Consider the following 7,744-nt stretch of genomic DNA (forward strand, 5'->3'; position numbering starts at 1 on the left):
GAAGACAGAAAAGAATACTTGGAAACAAGGACATTCTCATTTGGAGCTTGAGAATCTTCCTTATCCACTCATTCCTTTATCCTTCAATAGATATTTAGGTTGTTTCTATGTCTTGGATATTGTAAATAGTGCTGCAGTGAACATGAGAGTGCATATATCTTTCCAAATTAATGTTTATCAGCTTCCATTTCTTTACATTTAAAATCATGTTGTGGGAACTACATAACTCGAGCAAGCCTGGGTGCTTACTAGAGTCTCAATTAGAGTTGTGGGATCTGACTCCCATAACCAAAGTTGCCAATTGCAGCTTTACAATCTACAGATTTTTTTTTGGAAAAGGACAAAAAAAACACAAAAAGCCTCCATTTCTGAAAAAGACAAGAGCCCAAGAATCATATATGATGCCAAACCAGAGGAAAATTAAGTACTACAAAAATACTCCAAAACAAAGGCAAGGACTTTGGTTTCTTCAGCCTGGATGTTCAGAACAGGCAGACGACATTAACAAACTCCTCTCAGAAGCCTGTAAAAGTCCTGATGAACCAGCTGTAGGCACTTCCTCCCACACACCTAAAGGTCAGAACAAATGAGTGAAAATAGCATTGTTACAGTGACTTTGAATTGCCTCTGCTGTTAAAAAAGTAAGCTTGTGACTCACATGGCAACTGATCATACCCACAATGTCTTTAAAGTCTGAATTTGAGTAAAGCTCTCACTTCTGGTTCCAAAAAAAAAAAAAAGGTAGACTAAAATAACTGATAAATCTTTGTTTTAGAGGCATCTAGGAATAATGGCAGAGAAGGCACTGGCGACCCACTCCAGTACTCTTGCCTGGAAAACCCCATGGACAGAGGAGCCTGGTAGGCTGCAGTCCACGGGGTCGCTAGGAGTCGGACACGACTGAGCGACTTCACTTTCACTTTTCACTTTCCTGCATTGGAGAAGGAAATGGCAACCCACTCCAGTGTTCTTGCCTGGAGAATCCCAGGGATGGGGGACCCTGGTGGGCTGCCGTCTATGGGGTCGAACAGAATCGGACACGACTGACATGACTTAACAGCAGCAGCAGGAATAATGGATAAAATATACCTTTTTAATATGCATCTTAAGTTTCCTGTCACAATTAGGGTCTCATTATTACACAGCCCATAGGATTTCGCACAGCTCCATTTTTAGTTCTAAATTCTGTCAATACCAGTTTTCTCAGCCAGACTGGCCACTCCCCGAAGACTTGGGTCTGCTGTTCTCCACTGTCTCCCTAAACGTAATGCCCTTGGCAAATAGCAGGCAGTCAGCAAATGTTTTCTAATGAATTAATAAAACAAAAATTACTGCTCCTAAAATTCTGACCATGTATTTCAAATGTTTCCTAGTTCATTTAGAGTATGATTAATGCAGTGGAGCTTACCTAGTGTAGAGAAAACATGTCTTTCCGCTGAGAAACTATAGTAGTTTACATTATTATATACTGTCTCATTATTTCTCTGTCAGTTCACAGAGCTAAATCAACACAGTAAAGTGCAGGCTAAACATTTAATTTAATCAATATAGACACATTAATGTAGGTAAATGAAGCTATGAAAAATTGAGTTTGGCCTTAAATGCCTAAAGTAATTAAATTAACTGGGTAATTAATTAAAACTCCAATTCCACTTGTAATATGTAGACACAGCCTTCAGAAGAATGACTGTTTTGTTTTTTTTTTCCCTACTCTTTGGTAGAATTTTGTTCCAAAGAGTAGATAAAGCATATGTGCTGTGCTTAGTCGCTCAGTTGTGTCTGACTGTTTGCGACCCCATAGACAGTAGCCTGCCTGGGGATTCTCCAGGCAAGAATTACTGGAGTGGGCTGCTGTGCCCTCCTCCAGGGGATCTTCCCAACCCAGGGATCTAACTGGATCTCCTGCACTACAGGCAGATTCTTTCCAGCTGAGCTACAAGCGAAGCCCAAATAAAGCATATAGATAGTCACACAAAAATTAAGTAAGACTGGGATTCAAGGGAGCTTGGAGTTTGTCTAACCAATATATTCATTCTGAAAATAAGTTGAAGCTTAAATATATTAACTGATTTGCCCCAATTTGTGTTAGTAGATATACAGCTGAATACAGGCTCTGTCTTCACACAATGCTTTTTGACACTTAGACATTCTGACTCAAGCTCTAAGTGAGTTCATTTGTTAAAAATATTAATCATTTTGTGCCCTATATAGCCAAGTGAAAATCTAAGACTTAATTGTTTGGCAGGTTCTTTTGCTTAAATAATACAAATTATAAACCTAGGTCAACAAAATTTGTTGTCACCAATTATAAGGACATCTCCACCCCATCATCCTAAAATATAATGATAATAAATATGGTGAATACTGGTAGATTAAGGAAAATAGAAAATAAATACACAGGTTCCATCTGATTTCTTTTAAGAATTCACATTTTTGGAATTTGCCCAGAGTAAGTAGGTGTGGTAAGTCTACTCAGAATTGGAACTTACCTACATCAGGAAAACATAATTGAAGAAAAAAAATATATATATATATTTATAATATAAGCTGATGAACAAATTGTTTTAAATGTTATTCGGTACATAAATTTCTCACAATAAAAGGTAAAAAATCTAGTAAAAGTTTATTTTATTCTTTTATACTTTCCTCCTTGCTATTAACCAGTTTTAAGTTACTTTTCTGAGGAAAATTAGTTTACTAAATTTCTCCGTTTTTTTTCCAATCTCTAAATCTCACCATCTCTCAAGATTGTATTCAATTATCAGTATCCTAAAAGTGAGAGAGAAAAAAAGAATAGATAAGTCTACATTTAACCACTAGATGTCACCAAAGGCTTGTTTATTATAATAGTACCTACCCAGCATTTAGCTCTTGGATTACCAGCCACTGTCACAAAAATATTTGTTCTATTTCTCAGCACAACCAGGAAACTACTTAAATAATGTGTTTCTACATGCAACGCAAAATAATTCAAGTACATATTAATACAATAGTTACTGTTTATCATTTCAAAGTTTTTCACAGACCCAACCAACAACTTGATGGTTATATGCATGTCAACGTGATCATAATAAATATGTATGAATACACATGTCCATGTATATTTTCTCTCCAGTTTTCTTTAGAAAATAACATAGGCTCTCACCCATGAGAGACTTCATTAATGTGAAGACTTACGAGACTATTTGCAACTGAAACTGTTCATATCATTATGAACATCATAATGAACTCAAGATGAAAATCTTGCAATTAATTTTACATGTTTAATTGCCTTATATAATTTTAAAATCAATATTTTCATTTACTGTATTTATTTCCACAAGAAGTAATAGGGGATTATTTGCTTCCTAAGATTCTACGGTAAATTCCTTCACAGAGCAAACTTCCATGACACATGCACAATTTTATTGGAAAAATCCAGTCTAATCATCTCTACTCTTCGTTTATGGTGAGAAAGGTAAGGTTCACTTGATGGGCAGACTTTTAAACCTAAAGAAATGAAGAAGGAAAAATGGATAATAATATAATTTAAATAATGACTGTTATTTTAAAAATAGAATTTTTTCTTTTTAAACTATCAAAAACCACCTTTGGGTGGTTAAATGCTTTCCTTAGATGTGCTTTGCAGCATCTCTTTTTTTATGGCATAATTTAATATAATTGAAACTGTTTATCTTCCTTTAAACACTCACTAATTAGAGCCAGACATCCTGGAATGTGAAGTCAAGTGGGCCTTAGAAAGCACCACGACAAACAAAGCTAGTGGAGGCGACGGAATTCCAGTTGAGCTATTTCAAGTCCTGAAAGATGATGCTGTGAAAGTGCTGCACTCAATATGCCAGCAAATTTGGAAAACGCAGCAGTGGCCACAGGACTGGAAAAGGTCAGTTTTCATTCCAAGCCCAAAGAAAGGCAATGCCAAAGAATGCTCAAACTACCACACAATTGCATTCATCTCACACGCTAGTAAAGTAATGCTCAAAATTCTCCAAATCAGGCTTCAGCAATATGTGAACCATGAACTTCCAGATGTTGAAGCTGGTTTTAGAAAAGTCAGAGGAACCAGAGATCAAATTGCCAACATCTGCTGGATCATCAAAACAGCAAGAGAGTTCCAGAAAAACATCTATTTCTGCTTTATTGACTATGCCTAAGCCTTTGACTGTGTGGATCACAACAAACTGTGGAAAGTTCTGAAAGAGATGGGAATGCCAGACCACCTGACCTGCCTCTTGAGAAACCTGTATGCAGGTCAGGAAGCAGCAGTTAGAACTGGACATGGAACAACAGACTGGTTCCAGATAGGAAAAGGAGTACGTCAAGGCTGTATATTGTCACCCTGCTTATTTAACTTATATGCAGAGTACATCATGAGAAACGCTGGGCTGGAAGAAGCACAAGCTGGAATCAAGATTGCCAGGAGAAATATCAACAACCTCAGATAGGCAGAGGACACCACCCTTATGGCAGAAAGTGAAGAGGAAATAAAAAGCCTCTTGATAAAAGTGAAAGAGGAGAGTGAAAAAGTTGGCTTAAAGCTCAACATTCAGAAAACGAAGATCATGGCATCTGTTTCCATCACTTCGTGGCAAATAGATGGGGAAACAGGGGAAACAGTGTCAGACTTTACCTTTTTGGGCTCCAAAATCACTGCAGATGGTGACTGCAGCCATGAAATTAAAAGACGATTATTCCTTGGAAGGAAAGTTATGACCAACCTAGATAGCATATTGAAAAGCAGAGACATTACTTTGCCAACAAATGTCTGTATAGTCAAGGCTATGGTTTTTCCAGTAGTCATGTATGGATGTGTGAGTTGGACTATGAAGAAAGCTGAGCGCTGAAGAATTGATGCTTTTGAACTGTGGTGTTGGAGAAGACTCTTGAGAGTCCCTTGGACTGCAAGGAGATCCAACCAGTCCATTCTAAAGGAGATCCGTCCTGGGAGTTCTTTGGAAGGAATGAGGCTAAAGCTGAAACTCCTGTACTTTGGCCACCTCATGCGAAGAGTTGACTCATTGGAAAAGACTCTGATGCTGAGAGAGATTGGGGGCAGGAGGAGAAGGGGACGACAGAAAATGAGATGGCTGGATAGCATCACTGACTCAATGGAGGTGAGTTTGAGTGTACTCCGGGAGTTGGTGATGGACAGGGAGGCCTGGCGTGCTGCAATTCATGGGGTCCCAAAGAGTCGGACACAACTGAGCGACTGAACTGAACTGAACTGAACTGAATTATAATTTTCTTTCTAGGACGTTGATGGTGTTTTTTGCAGTTTTCCCAACTTCAAGACAATCTCTATGTTATGGAGAATGCATTGAATATCACCAGGATAGAATATTTAAAATTATATACATTACCAACTCAATCCTTTCAAGAAAAAGAAAAGAAATTTTATACTACAGGACTCTCTTATGTAATGTCTACTCAAAATTATTATATTTATGGTATGTTGATCATTGGTTATATTGATAATTTTGTTTTAGCACAATATTCATAAAAGGGTGAGCATAGTATATGTTTAGTAACTCATAGTTTATCCTCTGACATATTTCCTGGCACATATTAGGCATTCTGTATGTATTTGTTGAAGGAATGAACAAATGCATAAACGATACATGGTAATAATCATGAAAAGAGAGATTTTGGATTTTTCCATACCTATCCCTGCTTCAGTTAAAAAAAAATTCAAATACCATGTGTAATATTGATGGCAGTAACATATTGGCAAAGCATTTTATATGGGAAGTAGTTTATTTATACAACTTACACTTGCAAAAAGGCAGAAATTATAATCCACTCATGAATGGAGAAAATTAAGATATTGTCCAAATGTTCACAGGAGCCTAAGATAAACTGACTGAGATATTGAGTCACTGTATTCACCAGACTTTCCTTTGAAACTTTAGTCTGGTAGCCCATCTTCTTTGTAACCCAATATTTTTGGTACTCAAGTCCGTGCTGACCAGGGGTAGAGTTTGGAGGTGGTTTCCAGTAGTCATATATGGATGTTAGATTTGGACTATAAAGAAAGCTGAGCACAGAAGAATTGATGCTTTTGAATTGTGGTATTGGAGAAGACTCTTGAGAGTCCCTTGGACTGCAAGGAGATCCAACCAGTCCATCCTAAAGGAGATCAGTCCTGAATATTCATTGGAAGGACTGATGCTGAAGCTGAAACTCCAATATTTTGACCACCTGATGCGAAGAGCTGACTCGTTTGAAAAGACCCTGATGCTGGGAAAGATTGAGGGCAGGAGGAGAAGGGGCTAACAGAGGATGATATGGTTGGATGGCATCACTGACTCAATGGACATGGGTTTGGGTAAACTCCTGGAACTGGTGATGGACAGGGAGGCCTGGCATGCTCAGTCCATGGGGTCACAAAGAGTCAGACACAACTGAACAACTGAACTGAACTGAACCGCTATGTTTTAGGAGATGTATTCTTTACTTATATTTAAAGAAAGGATACCTATACCAACAGAGAGACTATATAATTTGTTCTTGATTGTTCCCACATTTTATTAGAAATATCCCCTCTTGAACCTTCACTAATTCAACACTATTTATTTAACAAGTACTAGATGCCAGGCATTGCTCTAATCACTGAGGACTTAGCATTGAAGAATATCCATGCTCTTGTAGATTTTGCATTCTTATTGAGAGAAATAAGCATAAACAGTTCAGTTCAGTCACTCAGTCATGTCCGACTCTTGGTGACCCCATGAACTGTAGCACGCCAGGCCTCTCTGTCCATCACCAACTCCCAGAGTTCACCCAGACTCAGGTCCATCGAGTTGGTGATGCCATCCAGCCATTTTATCCTCTGTCATCCCCTTCTCCTCCTGCCCCTAATCCCTCCCAGCATCAGGGTCTTTTCCAATGAGTCAACTCTTCGCATGAGGTGGCCAAAATATTGGAGTTTCAGCTTTAGCATCAGTCCTTCCAAAGAACACCCAGGACTGATCTCCTTTAGAATGGACTGGTTGGATCTCCTTGCAGTCCAAGGGACTCTCAAGAGTCTTCTCCAACACCACAGTTCAAAAGCATCAATTCTTCAACACTCAGCTTTCTTCACAGTCCAACTCTCACATCCATACATGACCACAGGAAAAACCATAGCCTTGACTAGACAGACCTTTGTTGGCAAAGTAATGTCTCTGCTTTTCAATATGCTATCTAGGTTGGTCATAACTTTCCTTCCAAAGAGTGTCTTTTAATTTCATGGCTGCAATCACCATCTGCAGTGATTTTGGATACCAGAAAAATAAAGTGTGACACTGTTTCCACTGTTTCCTCCTCTATTTGCCATGAAGTGATGGGACCAGATGCCATGATCTTCATTTTCTGAATGTTGAACTTTAAGCCAACATTTTCACTCTCCTCTTTCATCCAGAGGCTTTTTAGTTCCTCTTCACTTTCTGCCATAAGGGTGCTCTTGTAGAGTTAGCATTCTTATTGAGAGAAGTAAGCATAAACAAGGAAAAAACAAATGCATAAACAAGGCAGTTTTAGGTAATGATTTGTGAAAAAGCATGTTGTGAAAAAGTAAGAAAGAATGATTGTATAAGTGCTTTCTGAGCAGAAGGCATTTGGACAGAGGTCTACATGATAAGGAAGGGCATGGGATGAAGATCTGAAGGAGGGGGGCCTTTCAGGGAGGGAACAGCAGTGTAATCCTTAGCAGAAAGTGAGAAACACTGAGAAGCACAGAGAGCCCAGGAAGGCTGAAGCTCAGTGA

This window comes from Bos taurus, chromosome 6 (assembly GCF_002263795.3).
Source record: "Bos taurus isolate L1 Dominette 01449 registration number 42190680 breed Hereford chromosome 6, ARS-UCD2.0, whole genome shotgun sequence".
Classification (NCBI taxonomy): domain Eukaryota; kingdom Metazoa; phylum Chordata; class Mammalia; order Artiodactyla; family Bovidae; genus Bos; species Bos taurus.